Here is a 20,758-nt window from a genome sequence, read left to right on the forward strand (position 1 = left end):
GATCGACAGCGGGAATCGAAATGGAAATCCGGATGTAATTACCAATCCACGGCATAATCATCGAGGCTTCACGTATTAGCCCTTTAAATTTCGTCAAATCGCGCCGCTGCGGCGGCGTTGGCGCGGGCGAGAGAAAGAGAGATAAACGATCGCTCATACGGTTCTGTAATTCAGGGAGTTATGAGCATTTGTACAGAGCAATGCAAATCGGGCCGCTCTTGATAAATCTAGTTAGTTTCGCTCGTCGCTGATAAACATAATTAAAGTGTAATCTTCCCCAGCATGCGCGCCCGGATGGATTGGGGATATCTTCTGACACCAACACGGCTGATTATTCGTCGCGATATCCCGTCGCTCGATATCTTGTCAATTCGCGATCGTCGCGCTTAAAAACTTAATTTATACCGGGCTTATCAGTTTCTCGAATCGCGCCGCGATATCTCCCGCGCGATATTTCTGGGTGACGTATATATGGCTCACGTACTTCTTGACCGATAATTTATCGCATTCATCGACACGATGGATAATGTAGCGTACACCACCGAGAATAATCAAGCGAAAATTAATAATTTATATTTCGCTCTATATGAATACGTAGTCATCTCGTATAATTTCGTTTTTTTATGCGCATTATATTATTATTTTGCGCACCGGGTTGCCTGATTATATTAAATCCGCGAGACGTTCCGTGGGGCAGGAGACAACGCGCAGAATTTAAAATTATAAACCTGTAGCTTCGTAGCTCTCTCTCTCTCTTTCTCTCTCTCTCTCTCTCTCTCTCCTTTGATTGATTTTTCCTTTGATTTTATCGCAATTTGATTGTATCTAATAATTCAATGCTAATTAATACGTCTGCTGAAAGTTTTATAATTGTTCATAATACGAGCGAAAAGATTAATGATTGGAAATAAATATTGTGCATGATTCGGATAATTCCACTGATTATCTTATTAACAAAATTTATACGAGTCTCCGTGGATCTCGCTTTTGAAAATCGTGAAAATCTCGCCGAGATTCGGGTAATTTAAAAATCAACTTCTCTTGGTTGTTCGACGTTCAAATTTTATTAAACATGTGGATTTAAATAAGTCAACCCCCTATTTCTATTCGAGAAAGAATTGTTCCAGAGGCTGTGGACTTAAAGCGCAGCGGACGTTACGTTCTATGGATTCGATACGTGCATGCTCTATCGAGCGCATTACGCAAACTCCGTGTATACGCATATCGATACATCGATACTGAATGCCGCTACCGATTATACTTGACTAATGCGTAACCTTGATACATCCCCGTATTAGTTACAGACGACCGCGCTAAAATGCCGTAATCCGTTTAAAGCAGCCAGTAGTAAGTTTGATACGTCTGATTGATCAGATGTGATCAAGAGAGATACGTATTACTGATTGATATTTGCTACTAGCACGCCGCGGATCAGGAGGCATACGATTAACAAACAATTCTCAGACGTTAATTGAAGACACAAACGTCCGCAGACGCAGTGTGTACGCAGTGAGATACGGTCTCCAAAGCGGCACTATGCCTAAACAGCGTAAGGCAATAAACCGATCGGTAATAACTTCGGCGCGTCTCATTAAGCATCAGGCATAATCGATCGTCAAACAGCGGCCGTGTAAACACCCGGCCAAAGACGGGCGCATACATTACGCGCCTCAAGTATCGTATATAGTACCAAACGAACGTATCGCGCCGTAGCGCCGCGGGGAGGGTGGGGAGGGGGGCAGGGGATGGTTCGAGGGATCTCTTAAAATACACCCCTGGGGCCGAAGCCGAAGAGTGCGGCAAACGCGCGAGCGACGGAGACGGCGGATAGTCGGATCGACGTCGACGGCGGCGGCGGCGGCGGCGGCGGCGGGTGGAGGCGGAGGGGCGGCCGGGACAAAAAAAACAGGGAGAGAAAAAAGGGCATAGGTGGGAGAGCGAGAGCGGGATAGAGGGGAACACGGGGGTGCGCGAGAAAGGGGGCTGAGGCGCGAGGGGAATCGGCGAAAAAGACGCGGGGGTCGCGGGAAAGGGCGCCGCCCCAGCGACGAATTTTCGGGCACGCGGCCATTGTGGCGCGGGGGCGTGGCTGCGCAGACGCTCGAAAAGAAAAATCGACGCGGTCCACGGGGATGAAAAGCAGCGCGCGCGCCGCGACGGTGGCCCGGCGGGAAAAAAAAAAGAGGACGCCTAAGAGGGCCAGAAAGAGGGAGGAAAATGCGCGCAGCCGGCGCCGGGCGAAGAGGGTGATTCTGCGCCGCGGCGCGGCGGACCGCGCAACCCTCTCTCGCGAAAATCATCCCCTCTCTTTCTTTCCCTCGCACTCTTTCCCGATCCCTCGGCGCTACCGTCCCTCTCTATCCCTCTCACGCTCTTTCTCCGCTAGCGATCGACGCTCTCCGTCCCGCTCTTGCCTCCGGTACCTTCCGCGCTCTTCCGTTCCCCTTTCGTCACGGTAACCACCCCTTTGGTGCTCCTCACGAGTCCTCTCCTTCTCCGGCGTTGCCGGCTGGAGTACCGGAACAGGAGCGTCGGCGCGAAGGGGCACGGAGGGAAAAGGGGATTAGCGAGGAACATAGGAGGCGGTGAGAGGGACGCACGGTGGACGGCGGGGTGACGGTGGCGGGAGACTGGTCGTAGGAATACGTAGAGCGAGAGCAGCATCAAAATTATTTTCCAACGGGCACTACCGCCGGCGCGGTACCACCCCGAAATTTCAGCCCTTTAATTTCAGATGGTATGATAATTCGCGACGATATTTCACACGAGTCTGGAACCTGGCTCAACGTGGATTTTATTGCGGCTGTAAGGGGGGCGGCGGAGAGGAAGGGCCGTGTGCGGTAGGAAAATTTCGCGGAATCACCAAAAAGGCCCTACGAGAAGGGACGCACGCTGAAGTTGTTAATTAATCTAGGCGTCTGGGCCGTGCGCGCGGTCGACCGATCCTCGCCCGACGTCAAATTGAATGCATCCTTTCCGTACGTCCTTGGATATCGTTGGATACGAAAAAAAATTGCACGAAGAGATTCCTCTCCGTTACTAGATTTTTCATATAACATTTACGATCCATCGCGAATCGCATATCCAAGTCCGTAAATTTCAATTTTTCTTCAAAGGAAAAAGATAACAAATTATCGAAATCCATGAGATAGCGGGGAGTATGGCAGTTAATAATGCTTGTGAAGGCTCTTGTTGGCAATTAGTGAACGGTTGGAAATTAGTGATTTTCCAAGAGACCTACGATGTAAAAGCAGTTACCAAACAATACTGTAATGATTCATGCAGAATATTAGTATGTAACGCGAATAATAATTTGACTGCTATACCTGCGTTGTAATTATTAGATCTTGCGGCCGTTATTCATGATTTCATTTGAAATTCATCGTAATAGCAACAATAGCAAAATCTGCTAAAAGGCTTTCCAACGGCATACCCTCTCACTATTATAATAATTCGCGTATAATAATTAAAGTTGCAATAAATGCACTTATACCGTTATTGAGATACGAGACGGTATGGTTAATGCGAAAGAAAGAGAATATTAATGTTTATCAATATAACATTTGCGCGAGTAATAATATTTTAATTAAGATTGTATTATTTTTCATAATTTCTTATGTTCACAGACAAGCGGGATATTACGTAATTTAGAACACGTGTTATATTAATAATAATTAAAATAAAGAAAAGGATAATTGATATCGTTTCTGTGAAGACACGGAGCGCTGATTAAACGAATGAATATTTATTACACATCAGGACAGTTTTTTCCAAGCGATATTTACCGGAACTTTAATGTGCCACAAGAACTTTATAAAATTCTTATAACTTAAAAATAGTAACATTTTTATTTATTATTATCTGTCTTTGTAATATATGTTACGACTCTATACGAAAGCACATAATTATACAATTATTCATAATCTTTTTATAATCTTTTGTAAAAATTATTTACACCATATTTAGATGAGAAGCATCGTACATACATATACATACATACTACAGAAAAATATTGAAAAGTATCTTTGTTTTTATATACTCGTTTTCCTTAAAAAATGTTTTAACTTAGACAACTGATATGTGATAATCCTTTTCAGTTGCACTTTTTTTACATTAAAAATACAAGTACACGTTCCTCGCTTTAGAACAGGGAGGACAAATTAAAAGGGAGCGGTGGAAATAGTAAAAACCCTAAGCAAAAAGGGCAAACCTATGTTTTATGGGGCGTTTCTTCGGGATAATCTCGAAGTCAGTCGTGATGCCTAACTCCGGATGAGCTATAGGGCGACCGCGCAAATGGGCTAAATACCCTCGCGTGTTTCAGCATCCACGGGGGGTGTCGGTGGGCGCCGGCCGTTGTTGACTGGACGAGGGTGAAAGGGTGTGGGTTGGCGTGCCGAGAAGCACCCAGGACTTTATTCCCAACAACGCAAAGCGGCGCAATTTCGTTTTCGGGGGAGGACGAAGGTACCGGCGAGGATAGGTGAAGGGCCGCAGGCGGGAAGGGAAGGAGGCGGCAATGGAGAAGGATCAGGAACCGCGGTCGGCGAGAAAGGAGAGCGAGCGAGAGAGGAGGCAATTTTTTAAAATTAAGGCTGTTAAACCTAATCTCCAGGTGTGCAGGCGCAAGCGCGTAGAAGTCGTAAAAATTCTCGTGCGCTGTATCCGCGCCCGCAGCCCTCCTTCTCCCTCCGTTTCGCCGCTCCTCTCTTTCGTTCTCTGCTTTCCACCCTTCCTGCCGCCTTTCGAGCGACGTCGTTCGCGTCGCGCCCCCCCCGGCCTCCCTTGCCGGTGGTTAAATTGCCGCACGAAACGTTCTTAATGTCCAACCGCGGCGACCTCCGTCTCTCTCTCTCCTTCTCTCTCTTTCTCTCTTTCTCCCCTTCCTCCGTTCTCCCCATTTGCCCCCCCCCCGCTCCCCCCACAACTATTTCTCTTTCTCGCAGTCCATCCGTCGGTCTTTCTCCCGTTTCGTACTTTTGCGGACCTTTCTCCCGCCTTCCCCTTTCTGTCCCGCCATCGGTCTGTTTTCCGAGGGTCGCTTTTCCCTCTTTTGTTTTTCCGCGGTACTCCCACCGCCCAACTCCGTCGCGGACGCGCGAACGACCGCGATGGTCGCCGCGACGCTCGCCATCGTGCGCAAAAGAAGCGCCGAATGTCGGATTACGAGCGGCTGCGATGCGATAAACGCACGAATTATGTTCAATATCGCGTCGCTTATCCGACACGAGAGCGTCGGTATTGCCCGAGAATATTCCGTTAATCGGAAATGCATATGTAAACTCAGTACGGACTTAAAATTTTTAACCCTTATCGAAGTAATTGACGACTGTAGAGGCAATAAAGTTTCACACAATCATAAACCATTTCTTCTGTGATCGTAGATAAATATAGAAAATCTATAATTCTTAAATATATGTGAGGGTATTGATATTAATAATTATCTTCTGGATTTTTCAGTAACTACATAGAGAAGGAATTTAATTAACAAGGACTCTCAACCAAACAAATGTATAATATTACCAAATGGCAATAAAGCTTTAATCATAAATATTTCTTCTGATCGTAGATAAATATAGAAGACGTATAATTCTCAATGGCTCTTAAATATATGTGAGGGTATTAATATTAATAATTTCCTTCTGGATTTCTCAGCAACTACATAGAGAAGGAATTTAATTAACAAGAACTCAACCCAACAAATGTATAATATTACCAAAGCAAATTGCAATGTTAGATTATTAATATTATTTTATAAATATTTATATGTACAATTTAATTATCGTATCTTTCGCAACTAAACCAAAGTGTGACTAAATCGTTTATGTGAAAAAAGATAAAAGGAAGAAAGATATGTCATGCGTGTTGCCGGATTAATCCGGAGCTGCGATGCACCGTAAACTGCGAGCGCGCGCCCGCGCGCAAGCGAGGCATTCGACTCGGTAAACTCGATAAATTAGCGATATTACGATGCAGTATTGGAACGACCTTTGAAACAGCGCTGTCTGCAAATCGCGACGGCGTTTGCTTTCATCAAATGTCGCGGGAAGGCGTTATTGATTTCGAGCTGCGGCAATTATCGTTCAATTGCGAGCATCGCGCGGATATCTGCGTCGCGATGCTCGCGGCTCTTTTTCCCCCGCGTCTCCGCCGTGCGTTATTTTTAGTTTTACGAGGGCGCCTGTGATCTCCTTACTTTATACGCATTTTGTGCAGCAGCTCCAAAAACTGAATCTCCGCGCAATTACCGGTCCATTATCAGAAGCCGACCAGGCCGCCAGTTCGGCCAGGCATCTGTCCGCGAATATCCGAAAAGTTCGCGCTGTTTCCGCTCCGCGTGCCACGGCGATGCGGGTGGCGCATTTTTAAATCGGCGACCGCCCGAGAGAATTCCTGCGGGAATAAATATCGCGAAATATCGGCGGGAAGCGCGTATCCGTTTGTTTACGCTCGCCGCGCGGAATTTCACTTTGGCGATTCGATCTCGTCGAGACAGATAAGTCCTCAATTCCAGGGGCTTCTTAAGATTTAATTGGAATCAAATCGGAGACACGTTTTACATTTGTGATTGAATCCGTAATATCGGTAAGCGTTAAATATTGATTTATTCGACAAATGTCGTCGGACGAATATTCGTCCGAATATTTTCTCTGTATTTCTTTTTTTCGACTAATTTTTTTCTTGACAGAGTTACAGTTCTGTCATTTATTTTTCATATGTGGAATCTGCCCTAAATCTCGCGTATTCTTCCAGTTGTGAATGCTTTAAACAAGAATCCGATTTTTTTCTGGGATCTCAGGGCAGTCGTAATTATTTGCATAACTTTTTGGTGTTAGAATAGGATATTGATTAAATATTATAGGTCCATTATTTAAAAAATTTTTATTTAATCTCGGATCGGCCGAGAGATAGGATTTGTCATCTGTTTTTGAGATTTGAAATGTTAAATACTTTTCATTTTTTTATATTAAATATTGATATCCTTACGTACGGAGTAACTACCATTTCTCGTGATTTGGATATCAACATAGCCAAGAGTAATTGCTCGTAACAATAGTTCTTAAATATTCGGTAAACGGGTTTTCTCATATTGCGCCATATTTTGGTGCTGACGAGCGGTGGTTTCGCGCGTTTCCACGTTATCCATCATTATAGCGAGCTTAATGGGCCGCGATCGTTACCGCCGTAATTCGACGACTTTTGATCAATACTTCGCGTTACCGAGGTGATGATTTTTAAACTTCGATATGACCACCGTGCGCAACGAAGTACCGCCGCGACTGTTTGACGTCGATCCGTCGGCGTCTCTCACCTTTTCTTTTTTGAATCGTTATTCGCCGCATTCTGCATCTACCCGTGACCGTCAGTGGCTCTCAATCGTCGTAATAAGTTCAATCGCGGATTTTTTGGTTCTCAAATAATTGCAAAACAAATTATCAGAAAGTGTAATCGCATAAATATAATCATGCATAGTAAACTATGAAAATGCACGTTTCCGGATAGTAAATGATAAAATCACGCAAATCAACTTTGACTAAAATCGTGTAACCATTCGTAGTTTAGAAAACACTGAGGTCAATTAAATTCATTTATTCTATTCCAATTATTCCGCTTACATTGCCAATCGATCATGTTATCCGTATTATTTAAAAAACCCGCGGTGTTTGTATGTACAATACGTAATGTCAACATTGTGGCGAATATATATATGTTTCTCTACAACTATTGGCAGTACGTTTGCAAATCAGTAACCAATTGTTTCAGCGCATTACTTGCGCGCACGATAGTCACTGTCGCTGATATTTGCGATATTACTACTTACCGCCACCCATCCCAAGCTGCTTCCACTCTTTCAATCCCGTCATAAATGCATTTCGCGTCGGTGGCCTGCTCATTAAATCTTGTATTTTGCTTTTTCTACTTTTTTTTTCGATCGAAATTGTCGTCGGATTTTTTTTCCGCGCATCGGCAAATTGCATCCTTGAGAACCTCTGACTGCGCGTGACTTAATGGGGGAGACTTCGCCAGCATTTTATTGAGTTACTAAATTATAACGGAAACGTTGCAATTCGAATCTATCCTCGTCCGTTTTTAATGAGACGGCTTGATCGTATTTTGCCGAGGAATCGAGATAAATATTCGTCAAGATTGTAACGGCGCGGCGGCGGCGCGTCCGTCCTGCTAAAAAAATAATAACATTTGCAGGATAAAGAGAAGGAGGTGGATAATGAAGAAATAAATGAAACGTGACACTCGATCCACCGCCGTGAATTTTTCAAAACCGTTTAAAAGCATTTCGCTGCAAGTCGGAAGCAGCCGTGTGTGCAGCTTGCGCGTCGCGTCTTGGTATTGGCGAAAATTGAATAATACAATGACCAGTAACCGGCTACCGCGCGGAATACCGAGCAAGAAAATTTTTTCCGCTGGAATATTGAAGAGATATGATATCATCTGACATTTACGATGGGACATTAATCATTCGCTTGATTAATTATTAACAATCAATTCCGAACTTCGTGAAATTAAGTATAGAATGTTTGTGTGATGTATATAGGATTACTATATAAAAATTTATTTCAACTTTATCCTTAGGAAAGAATATTATTAATTCATAATGTAGTCTGTAATTAATCGAATTTAATTATACACGTTGCAATTATATTATTTAAAATATAAGAAAAAATTTTCTGTTATAGGTCCTCTGCGGCTTCCGGCAAAGGATATCGCTGACCTCGCGCACCAGTATCGAAGTCTCCGAACAACCCCTTGGAGGAGAACGACCGACGCGCCACGCAGCGGAGGGTGCCAGCCGCATTCCTTCCTCAATCGGCAAGGTAGGGTGCTCGTTGTCGGCCCTCTCGAGGGGCCCGGGTTACCGACGTTATGCATCGGCGGACGCATCGCGCGCGCGACGCGGCCATCTTGGAAAAACCGAGCGGACGACGCGCGGCGACGTACGAAAAACAAAATGAAAGCGCTTGCGCCGCCGCTCCGGTATTGAGCGAGGCCCCCGGCGCCTTTTTGCATTTTCATCCCTCGCTCCCCCCCCCCCTCGTCCTCCACCTCGCCGGCTCACGCACCGCCCCCCTCGCCCTTCGGGCCCTCGGACCGCTACCACCCCTCGCTGCGCTCCCTCGTACGTATATTCTCCCCACGCCGCCAGTCGCGCTCCTTCTCGCCCTCTTCCTTCCTCGTCCTCCACCGAGCCGCGACTCCGGCGCGTTTCTGCCTCCTTCAACCCCTCTCGCCGTGGCTAGTGCCATGGCCGTTTGCTTTTTTGCGTTTTAACACGTTTTTAAACGAACGCAAAAATAAATACCGCGTCTTGATTGGATCAAGGTCCCCGCCGTTGATCGGCTTCGTCAATTTTACACCGGAGACGCGCCCGCCGACATCGATTAAACTCCTGCTTTTTCCTCTCCGCGACTTTTTTCTTTCTAAATGCTTTAGTGTAGCGCGACTACTGCCGACTGCTCGGATCGAATACCAGAGTGAACGAGACAGCTGTTTCATCCGCCAATCGATTGCCTCTTAGAGAGAACGGAGAGTCTTGCTCATCGTTACAACGCGCGAGGGGAGACCATGCGGATCGTACTCCGCACGCGGAGCGGATAGTTGCGTGGCGCCCTCTTACCCGAGGAACACGTCTAACGAGTGGAGCGAACCGGCGAAATTGTTGTATCGATTTAACGGTACGACAAGCTTGTTGTACATTCTGTTTGCGCCATTGACGAATTTGTGCTGTAACTGAGTTACAGCGCGTGTTTCCCCATACGTTAGCGCGCGCGATGGGAAACGAATTGCCGCATATACTTATGGCCGAATTTATACGCCTACGTTCTCGTCATGGCGGTTACACCGGGGAATAATGCCGGAAGTGCGCTACGTACAGTAATTTCAGGAGCGCTGTACGGACGTAGATATTAACATTACGCGTCAACGCTCCTTAATCAACTGTATTTGTAGATAATGGGATAGATGACAGCGCTCGAAGCGAGCGCTGTAGCAGGATATATCTGCAACCCCTTTCTGACCCTCAATGTCAAATTGGAATACATTCAGATTTATGTTTTTATTTCGGGCAGCAAACTCTTAAAATTCATTTTCACCGATCGGTATCGCATTTGATATCGTCAAACGCGTTGAAAAATATCTTTTATATACATATATATATAAATACTACAATTCCGAACCGCACGTAAAATGACAAAAAAAAAACATGCGATGATCAAATATCTTTCCGTCGTGCAGGAGATAAAATAAAATTACTATAATACGTTCAAATTTTAAATCTATTGATAATACTTGACGTAATTGTACACGATTAGAAAAATAAAAACATATTTTTATAATACATGGAAAAAATTAAACATTGAACAGGATGGAATCGTGTAGAGTTTATTTTCGAGGGAAGTTAGAGAGGGGGAGGGAGGGGGAGAGAGAGAGAGAGAGAGAGAGAGAGAGAGAGAGAGAGAGAGAGAGAGAGAGAGAGAGAGAGAGAGAGAGAGAGAGAGAGAGAGAGAGAGGGAGAGAGAGAGAGAGAGGGAGAGAGAGAGAGAGAGAGAGAGAGAGAGAGAGAGAGAGAGAGAGAGAGAGAGAGAGAGAGAGAGAGAGAGAGAGAGAGAGAGAGAGAGAGAAGAAAATGACTAGGAACTCAATTCTCCAACTCTGACGGTTTTATTTTCTTTTTTTAAGAGAGAGAGAGAGCGCGTCCAAAGTCGTTTATTGCCTGCAGTCTCAAGTAGCCGACGTCCTGTCGTTTCCCCGGAGGGTCAGGCGGAAGAATATGACGCGGAAGCAAGCCGCGGGAGTAATATGTGTTTTATAATGCACGCGGCGCGGGGATGAGAAGGAGGGAAAAAAAGGAGGAGGATAGAGCGAGGAAATGTTTTCGCGACCCGCGCGTAGTACCCGCGGGGGCGGCAAGTCGGCAGTCTCCCTTAATAATCTCACATTCTTAAGCACGTCGACTTAATTTGCATTTTAACCGCGCGGTTAAAAAAAAAGAAGAGGGTTTCCAGAGACGACGACGACGACGACGACGCTCGACGATGACGACAGTGATGCCGGTTTACCCGCTTGGATCGGCGAACCTACCGCGCGCGTCGGGAGGGCATGAATTTTTATTCCCCGTGTCACCGGATAGCCCCTTTCCTTCGCTCCTCTAAAGTAAAAATGCAGATCTCTGGTGACCGGCGATCTCGGCTTGACCGGTTCTCTCGATGTCAGGAGTAATAAAAGGATTAGTCCCGCTCTCGGCACGCTGAGCAAATACGCCGGGACTTCCGACTGAGGAAGTCGATTGCGAATTTTCCTCGTCTTTTTACATGCAAATCCGATATCACGCTGGATAGTTAATCTCGTTCATATCTTATCGATGTATCAAATCGAAATTGATCGGGTATCAAGATTCTATTATTGATTTTTTTAAACATGTTAAAACGTCTTCGTTAAAGCTTGTTTCTTCAATGTTAATTATAACATTAAAGATAAATATAGCTAAGATATATTTTTCATCACGACGTAGAAAGAAGTAGAAAATAGAATATCGAGTGAATTACATGATTAGCTTTATTTATTCAGAAATAACAGAATGGTTGTATCGATTGCTTAAGAAAACGACACTGTAAGATGCTAAAGTCCGAGAATTTTTGTTGCGAATCAAGAGAGGAAATCATAAAGTAGTCCCGCAAGACGTTTTTAGGGTGATCTTTCTTAATATTCTTTTACCGAACCGGTGCGTTCCTTTCGAGACCTACGTTTTATTAAGGGTCGTTACCCCCACTATATAACCATGTACATACACTTATCCCTTTGCAAATGCGTTAGTGTTGGATCCCCACCATACTTCGGCGAGCCCCACTCCGACTCCTTTCCTAGCCCTTTCGTAGGACACAGTGGTGGGGTGGCGCGATTAGACGCATAGGGGAGGTTAGATGAAAGTTTAGATGAAAATACAGATGAAAGTTTAGATCACGTTCTACAAGGGTGCGTCAGTCCTATGGCGCGTAAGGGTTTGCCCATGTCAGGGGATTGTAACGCGGCTCAACTCAAGAGATATATCTTATTTATTTCGCGACTATATTCAACAGTGTTCTATATTTAATTGATTTTTAAGACGCGTATATTTGCAGATAAAGTACAAGTATCATTTTCGGCGAATTATAAACGTTCTGAAATCTCTATTGAGATTCTTTTATAAAGACTCTTGTGACACATTTAATATTAATATTTAATTATTTAAAGTATGGAAAAAGGAGTTAATAATAACGACGGAATATACATTACATTACTCGATCAGTCTTGTTCAATTTTATTTCGGTTTTCAGGAAAAGGAATTAAATAAGTAGAAATGTATCGATGTACGCCTATTAAGATTTTAAAGCAACGAGTGTGAAAGCGTAACATTGTTGTTTAATAAAACCAGCTATGTCGTTAGCTCTTTGGTGCACTATTACGTAAAGCAAGCGCTGCAGTTTTCTACGTATACATGCAATAGCATCATCAATTATCCTAATAACGCCATTTAATCACGAGCAATTACTTGGATATATGCATTTCGGCGTGCTAGCTGAGCACTGTCGCGCGACGCATTAGAAATCCTTAGAGCTTAAAAGGGCAACAATGCGGCGGAACATACAGTGCCACTGTTCCTCGGGAGAAACCACTCAAAGGGTTTACAAAAGCATAACCAGCCAGCAAGCCCCGGCTGCTGAGAGAGAGGAACGCGAATAAATGCATCGCAGTAATTATCAGGGAACGGGACAAGTGAGTAACAACGCCGCGCGCGTAGTTCTAACAAACTTTCGCATTTAATTATATGTCCTGTCTCTTGCGATCGCGATTACACCATTCGCCGGGATAAATGGTCCGCGGCTGCGGAGCATTAAAAATGCCTAAGATTAAAAGCGGGTATTTAAATGCGACTGTCATACCGCCGATCGCCGCGCACCGCGACTTTCGCGCTTATCGCGCGTATCGATTGTCCAACCGATCGGGCATTGTCTCCGGCAATCAATTTTTCGAGATTCTCGCGTGCGCGTTTCCTCACGAGGTATCCGCTTCCGTCGTCGCTCCCGTCACTCTTCGGATTACTTAGAGGAGAGGGCGAGGAGGGCGGTAAAAAATATGCAGCCACAAAGGAAAGCACCCGGGGATAGAACGGAGACGGGAACGCGAGGGAGAGGCTCGCGACAAACGCGGCTCTCGAAATTTCGAAAAAAGCATCTCCCTTTTCCCGTGCATTTCGCGTCTCGCGGCTGCGCCGACGTTGCATCGCACATTATTTAATGGACGGTTTTTCGCTTTGTTCGGCCGACTCATTAACCGCGGGGCCTCCCGATTGTACTTTGCGCCCGTTCTCCGGCTGCACCGGAGAACCGTGGCTCGTTGTTCCGGAGGGTGGGACGCAGGAGAGAAAGAGAGAGAGAAACAGAGAGAGAGAGAGAGAGAGAGAGAGAGAGAGAGGAGAGAGAGAGAGAGAGAGAGAGAGAGAGAGAGAGAGAGAGAGAGAGAGAGAGAGAGAGAGAGAGAGAGAGAGAGAGAGAGAGAGAGGAGAGCGAGGGGGGGCGTCGCCGGGGGGATGAAGTGGAGTGGAAGAGAGTGGCGCGCGCGCGGGGGGGACGTGCAGTCGCGTCGTTGCATAATGAACAGGACGCCGGCACCCCCAGGCCCCCGTTCTGCCTTCACCGAAACCCCCCTTGTCTCCCCGTAGGCGCCTCACTCGCGCGCCCTCATCCCCGTCCTTTCGTTTCTCTCCCGCGCCGGCCACCACCCCCCAACTCCACCCCTCATCAACCTATTATTTCTCCGTATTACGTTACGTCGCGTTACGTTACGTGCCGCGTCGCTGTTCGAGACTCGGCGGAACGGCAAAAATGATGATACCTTCTCCTAGAAACAAGAGCGCGAGATCGCCGCGGGGACGCCCACGGCGCCCACATGCCGTTCATCCTTTGGTTTCTGGTTTCCAGATCAAATATAGACATACGGTTCGATCCACATCTTATAAGTTATTTATATTAGATATTATTAATCGAAGCTGTTGGCAATTACGATTGAATCTACCGCAAAGGTAACGACGCGTAAAATAAGAAGGTTTTAGCTAATTGAATCAATGGTTTTAGAAAGGAACTGAGATTATTATTTTTGCTTTCGAAATTGACGGTATCTTTTATCTTTACAATAGAAAAGAGAGACGATCTAGGAAACTGAAAACTAGTAATGTTACACATCAGGCTTGTCGAAACCGCGTTTTCCGAATTTGTCTCTATTTTTATGTGTAACGCGCGCAGAACTAATTAGCGGACGGCGTTGTACCGCCAGGCAACGATAGAAAGTTACCTGGAAAACTCGCTAAAGCGAATCTAGACGGTCTTTTTATAGCGGCTTCTCTTTGCCTCACCGCCCCCCTCTCCCTCCCCTCCGCGCCTCTCGCTTTACCTCCCCTGCCCACGCCCGTGTATCCCAATTTAGCGCTCCCTTTTCTTCGCTCTCATTGAAACGTTGGACAGACGTCCGTGGATTAATGCAACGTTTCGTGATGTCGGCCAGCGCATAGCGGGTAATACGATAGTGAAATTTTAATACCGTGGCGCATTTTTTCCCCGGCTACGAACCTTCCTGCCGGTGGTACGTATCATCCGCTTTTTCAAAAAATATTTTATGCGCGGCGCGACTGCACCGTAATGCGGACGCGCGTAAAACAATTAAATCTCCAAGTTAAATAATCAGGGGAGACATCTTGAAAAGAAGGACGTCACGCTGATCACCTTCGTCGATCGCCAATTCGACTTTCGCACCTCGATCGCTCGTCGAACCTGACGACCTTTTTTTTTTTGTTCCAGAAGGCGCTTCCTACCCCTAACGAAGCTTGATTTTCTTAACCATCTCACGTGGCGGACAGACAACCCCAACAGGGACACGCTGGTGAAACGTCGTTTCGTCCGCGTTTCGTGAAACGACGTTTCCGGTTTTCGGGCGTTGTTCCGGTTGAATTTGGAAAGAGGACTGTACGATGGGGGATGGAACGCAACTTTACAACACGGACAGACACGTACGGGCATGACGGGGTGCTGCCCTCTGCAGGCTAAAATTAGAGGGTTGCTGTCCGAAGTTCTCCGCTACACGTTTGCATTTCCTATGCACTATTTCCCACGTGTAGGTGCGTACAGTCCCGCGCGAAATCCGCTCCGCCGCCTCCGCCGGCCGATGCGCGTGTACAGAATTTATCAGCTTATCGCCGATTGATTTATTGCGCGCAAGGAGAGCAAAAAAATGCGCCGGACCCATGAATGAAACTGTTTTCGCTGGTCCCGCCACGCACGTTCGCTTGCGCGCGCGCACGTAACTTTTTATTCGGCGATATTTTATGAAAGCGACTTGTTAACGGGTGCAATTCCCGGCGAGTGTTTTCTCGACCGATCTGCGTTTTGTTATCATTTCGACGTAACTTTGCGGTACACTGACTCTGCCGAAGTTCGAAGATTAAACGCTAGACGATGTAAAATTTCGATGTATAAAATATCTAACGTATACTGTAGAAGCTAATTTTAATTACTCCAGATGCTAATTTTGTCGCATTATTATGTCATCATTACATAACAAAGCATTTGGATATTCAAGGAGGATTGATTTCATATTGTAGATAGATATGTATTACTTATTTCTTCTTATTACCGCCATTAATTAAAATAATATCAAGATGATAGAATTATCGGATCGATCTTCGGGATATGTTTTTTATTTATCTTAAAATATTTCCGATAGACAGTTGCCTCGACGACTCTGAGATCGTTATTTGCTTAAGACATTCATGAAGACTTGTCACTTTTGAGATGACGATGGAAATGGAATCTCGGGGGCTGGATCTCACAATCATTAGTGAGAGGATTTTCGCAGAGGACTGTACGCGCGTACCCTCTCCAGAGGCATTAGACGCAGTGTATCGGCGGCCGTGCTCGTGCGCGAGTATTAGACACCATGCCCGCAGCTCATTTGCCAACTCCGGCAAATTTACCAAATTTAAATGCAAAATCGGCCGGTGCTCCGCCGGTTCGATGGAGGCGCGAGCGAGATGGCGAACAGGGTGGCGCGCGGGCGAGGCGAGGTACGGGAAAGGCGAACAGAGGATACGAGAGACAGAAAGATAGATATAGGAAACGAGGAGCGTACGAGCGAGCGAGAAAGGGTCGGTCGGCGCGAGGGGGTGGCCGGGCGGCGGAGGAGCGGTACGGGGTGGAAGCGCGCGCGGAAGGAACGAAGAGGGAAAGCGAAAAGCTCGAGCGAGAACGGAATATATAGATAGATAGAGGAACGATAGTGGTGCACGGAGAGCGAGAGAGGGTGGAGACGGGAAAGAGGGACGGAGACAGAGAGACCGTGGTAGGAAACTCAAATGGTCGCAATGGTGCGGTATAGTAGTCAGGCTGGTTGTCAGGCGCAGCATGCGATTGGTTCGCCGACCGTGTGTTACCTCTGTCTCTCTCGCTTTCTCTCTCCGCTTTACGTGTCTATTCCGCTATTCGTCCGTCTTTCTTTCACCGCGTCGTACTCGCCGCTCCGACCTTCTCGTCCTTTCCACCCCCGCGCGCGCCCCTGCGTTTCGTTGCTGTCACGCGAGGCTATCGCGAGATTCTCGAGATGGAGACTTGACGTCTTGAGACGAGCAATCGTCTTAACGCCCGACAGACGAGAGAAGAAAAGTTTCGCGTGGGACAGGCCTTTCGCCGGAAAACGAAAAGAGGGATCGCGAAAGAAACCGCTTCTCTTTTTTTAAGTTAGGAAGTTTAGGTAGTTGGACGTCAAGATTTTTTGTCACGCAATTTTCGCTCGTGCGTTGGTACGAAGTGACTACAGAGGCGCATGTTTATTGCGTGTCCTCTTCACCGGGATATTAAATGAATGCGATAGATATTAATTCGATGACTGCGGAATCAATGAATACTTCTCGCCTTTTGAATCTTTCCACTCTAATAAATTAATTGGAGCTGTTTTGATAGCCGGGAAATGTATAATCGCGTGGCACCGCGATATTTTTCAATGATGAGATTAATAATTATCATTCCTCGATTATTTAAAAACAGCTGTTAAACGAGTACCTTTATCTTTTTCAGCGACCTCGTAATGAATATTAATTTTGTGAATTAACGAAAAATACATCTGTATCACATTTATTTCGCCGCGGGGGTAATTACCAGGATTTATCCTATACATCTCGGCCAATTTCTTTTTAGCCGTTTAGTCGAAATAAAACTACAAAAACTATGTATATATATATATATATATATATATATATATATATCTGACATGCAGTTTCTAACGAACTGCATAGATATATGCGTAGATATGTAAGTGCGTGTGTATGTGTGTATAAACAAGGATCGCTGGTCGGCGTTCAATCGCGGATTGAGCGCGCGGCGCGCGGCATGCGGCATTAATTCCGAGGAGAAGAAGATACGTTACCGGACACGTCCGATTTCGGGCGGGATCTAAATCCCCCGGCGGAGAAAACCGGCCCGCACTAAAATCGTCAATCAATGTCTCACGCTCTTGCCGCGCCCCCGCGTTGCGTCCGGGGGCCGCGTTCAACCCTTCGCGCCACCCGCCCCCGCCCCCGGCCCCCTCCCCCCCGCCTCGAAGTACCGTCGATCGCTCGTCGTCGCTGGGGCACACACAGCCAAAGGGTTGCCAATTATTATTCGCGGTACACTTCGCACCGTTTTGTTGTTCATCGGCAGCGCCGTTTATTATTCATCGTTCATCATATTGCGGTGCCCGTTACAACGCGCAGTTACAACACGACGACGGGCAGAATACGCCGGGCCCGCGTTGTTTCGCATAGCGTTACACCGTTACGCCGACGTTACGAATGGCACAGAGGGCGAAAGCGCGTGCTCGCTCGCTTACTCGTGCTCTCTCGGTGGCTCGCATGCTCGCTCCCAGCTCGTACCAGCCCGCTGCTTCCCCGCGTGTGTACACGCGCGTGTGCGCGTGTCGGTACACCGCGTGTACGCTCGTCAAAATACAAAGTGAACACGAGTCCGCCATGGGGACGTTTATTGTGCACTCGTACGTTGTTTTATCGGCGTTACATTACGCGATAGTTTTCAGTACTCGTCCCCCCGCACCGCGCTTCTTTTAATAATGCGCATTACGATAATATCCCTTTGTGGTTGGAGCTCGGCAGGCGGGTGGAGGGTGGCAAAGCGAATATACCCCACCCCCGCGGTTTTGATATTTATATATACGTTTCGACTCGCGAGAGACGAGCGAGTGTAAAATTCGACAAACCATGCTGGGGCTTCTTACTCGGCGGTAATTACTTTGTAATCAAGCCGGCCATCCAATGGCGCTATCGGATGGCCGGCTGATACAGAACGCAACTTAATCCGGCGGTGCCGGCACCGCCGAAGATATCTACGGCGATGTTGCATTTATTACATTCCGATTACGCGCGTCGCTAAACAGAGAAGTTAATTATAAATCGGCAGATCGCGAGCATTTACGCGCACGTGAATTTTAATTAAAACGAAGAAGCGCAAATATTTGCGGAATCTACCCTCCTTTTTTTTTACTCGCGTGCGCGCTCGCGAGACGCTCCCACATACTAATTTTAACAAGATTCGGGGCGTCGCGCGAACAAATTTCAACAAATGTCAACGCTCGCATTGTTTGTTTGGAGCGCAAAATATTTTTGATATGTTAATTCTGCTACTGTGCTGCATAACGTCGAAACACACATCTACACGGCGTTCATATGCCGTGCACATGCGAAATTTATATGTAATCGATTCAAAGCGCGCTGACTTGTTTCATATAGGACTATAGGAAATTAGTAAACCGCCGTACCGGAGAACAAAGATACGGTGCGACGAAAAAGTGCAACGAGCATCTAAAGGATGATGTGTCTACGTAATACGATGTGTATAAATAAATTATTGTTTAAAATATTTTACACTAACAACAAGTATCGCTTGTCCCTCAATATGCGTATATTTCTATTACAATTTTCATTGCACATATAATAATAATCATATCTAAATTTTGAAATGATTTTGTGTTATAAATTTCAAGGAATGTTACACTTACGGCACTTACGCGACTAACATCGCCCACGTATTACTTCAATTTGTAATTATATGCGCTCGTAAATGCAAAGTACGAGTGTTATAAGGACTCGTAATTCAAGGAATGCATGATGCTCAAATTTAGAGCCAGTCCCGCCCAGTAAATTTCGGAGCGCGCGGAATAATGAGGACGAATGTCGCCAGCATAACTGAAAAGAGAACAAAATCTTGGACGACCAAACTTTGGTATTAATAGAGGAAATCCGGAATGCGTCCGACACTGAGGATATATCTCCGTCCCCGTCCCCCTCCCCCCCCCGCCACCCTCCTCGCTCTTTCGTTCCAGTGGTGTAATTTTAAATTGCCGCGAAATTTATGGAAACCCACTTCCACACGTTTCTCTCGTTCTCTCTTTCGCTCCGTATGATTATTCTAAGTTCATAAAATAACAAGCAACGCAAAACTTTCGCTTTTCAGAATATCGTTCGCGAAGTGCACTCTGTGTGCAAGAGCGCGTTTGAAAATTTCAGGTATTATGGAATACAACAGGATATGGAATACAACACGATATGGAATACTACTTTGTATTCGGAAGCGTCCTGCTAAAGTGGTTTTCGCAATTTTGTGTGTAAAATTTTTAAACAATGTTATTGAATATACTGCGATACGATTTGAATTATTCCTCTTCCTCCTCCTTTCTCTTCCTCGTATACTATTCTAATGCGACAGTTGTAATTATTCGTTTATACAAATCGTCGAAAATTACATCTTGCTTATTCTAAATGGGTTTGTCTACACCCTCCCGATTTTTCCGCATCAGCACAGGCGACTTTGAAAAAATGTCTCGGCCCGTATTTGCCAAACAAAGTAATTTAACACGAATTAACATAAATCACTCAAGTTTCGTTCGTGGTTGTTCACTCGCTCGCGCGTTCGTCCGTTGGCTCGACAGTTCGCCATCCCTCAACCAACCCCGGCCGCCACCCATCAGTGTTACCCTCATCCGATTCGAGGCAACGGCCGATTACAACGTCCCGACAGAAATTTTCAATTTTCGAACTTTCCAGCCTCGTGGGCTCTCGTACTTGTCCGAATAATTTCCAATCGACTGATTCCTTCCGCAATATCTTCATCTTCCGTTTCGCGTCAACATCGACGAGTTTACAATTTTTTGACGTCGCCGACACGTTGTAAATGCTCGATCTGTCCAACCGTCATTGAAGGCGATCAAGTGTAATAACGAGGTCGAGCGTGCGACAGAGAAATTTGCGTGCTCAAATTATTCTATGTATAATATACAGGTTACGTAACAATTTATAAAATTTTCTACAACTGTTATCTGTGCAATAAACTGTTAAATATTCGACTTTTTAAATATAAATATATTTAACGTGAAATTTGAGGGATGACATTATATCTCATTTTTTCTTTCAAATTTTAGATTTTTTAAATTATGTTAATTTTTAAAGATATTTTCTTTCTCGCAATAATACAAAGAATCTGTATATTGTAGGACGAAAGATTATTATAAATAAAGATTTTATAGGGTATAAAAGTTTACCGACACGAAAACACCAAGAAAAGATGAGAAAAAAAATGAGAAAAGAGGTATTAAGGATTTGAGGTTGGCGAGGGTGCTCACATAATTTATTTTTCTACCCGCACTCACATCTCTCCGGGAGAAGGCGCGG

At 45.7% G+C, this 20,758-nt stretch overlaps 1 long non-coding RNA gene across 1 annotated transcript in view; it reads left to right on the forward strand.

Annotated features, from left to right (window-relative positions):
• The window catches only part of LOC139772507 (uncharacterized), a 69,278-nt gene extending 48,848 nt beyond the window's left edge, over positions 1-20,430 (forward strand). The window contains exons 2-3 of the long non-coding RNA XR_011718146.1: positions 8,697-8,834; positions 14,847-20,430. This is a non-coding gene — a long non-coding RNA (uncharacterized lncRNA). The remainder of the gene's footprint in view (positions 1-8,696; positions 8,835-14,846) is intronic.
• Positions 20,431-20,758: the final 328 nt, after the last annotated feature.

Source organism: Temnothorax nylanderi, unplaced genomic scaffold (genome assembly GCF_030848795.1).
Source record: "Temnothorax nylanderi isolate EJ_2023f unplaced genomic scaffold, tnyl_v1.0 TNYL_tig0050_pilon, whole genome shotgun sequence".
In the NCBI taxonomy this organism is placed as follows: domain Eukaryota; kingdom Metazoa; phylum Arthropoda; class Insecta; order Hymenoptera; family Formicidae; genus Temnothorax; species Temnothorax nylanderi.